This window comes from Octopus bimaculoides, chromosome 7, assembly GCF_001194135.2.
Source record: "Octopus bimaculoides isolate UCB-OBI-ISO-001 chromosome 7, ASM119413v2, whole genome shotgun sequence".
NCBI classification, from domain to species: Eukaryota; Metazoa; Mollusca; class Cephalopoda; order Octopoda; family Octopodidae; genus Octopus; species Octopus bimaculoides.
In genome coordinates this window covers 78,212,676-78,213,564 of record NC_068987.1, presented here as the reverse complement: position 1 = coordinate 78,213,564, position 889 = coordinate 78,212,676, and positions in this window count along the sequence as shown.

The following is an 889-nucleotide window of genomic DNA, read 5'->3' as shown; positions in this document are numbered from 1 at the left end:
TATATATATATATATATACATATATAAGTTGGAGGGAGAGTAGGCCTGTGTGGATGTTAGTATGTGTATATATGTGTCTTTGAGCGTAAGTGTGCGCTCGTGTGTTTTGGGGCTGCATGTTTACTTGTGTCAGCGTATACGTGCTTGTGTATGAAAATACGTACGGCAAAATAGACGATAGAAGATTTATTTGTTTTGGTGCCATTGTAGTCTGTATATGTGTATGTTTTTACTTGATCTCTGTTGATAGAAATTGATAAGATTATTCTAAAAACAATGAGGTTTGAGGGAGACAGAACAAAAAGACAAAACCAGTGCTTGTTGCGGATTAAGCTAAATAGATCTGACGCCATTACAGTTATAAGGTGAAGATATATGTTTGGCCAAGGGTGGCAGAATTGGCGTCTGCCCCGAAGGTGATCGAAGGTGGAGCACGGTTCTTAAACAATGCTTTAACTTACTGAACGCAAGATAAACAGAATGTGCGGGTATGGCCGAAGGGGTTGTACAGCTGTAAACCACATCAAAAGAAAAACATAAACAGCAGATAATGGTCAGTGTTGAAAAATAAGACGAACGAGTAATAGAGCAGGACATTCTGTGGCTGATGCGGGATAAGGGTCACAAAGGTTAGTGGTGAGTCAAAAGAACTGCCAGTTCACCGTTTCTAACACAGTTCACTCAATAAATAAGAAGAAAAATACCAAATATAAAATGTTATCATATACCGTTTCTCCCTCCCTTTATAATTCGGGTTTCGAAGTTTTGGAAAGTGATGTGTTTTCATTTGATTTATTAGTGTATCTAAGTAATCATGATATTGTCAGAAGTTAAAAGCATTGTGGCCTACCTCATCATCATCACCATCATCATCATCATCATCAACATC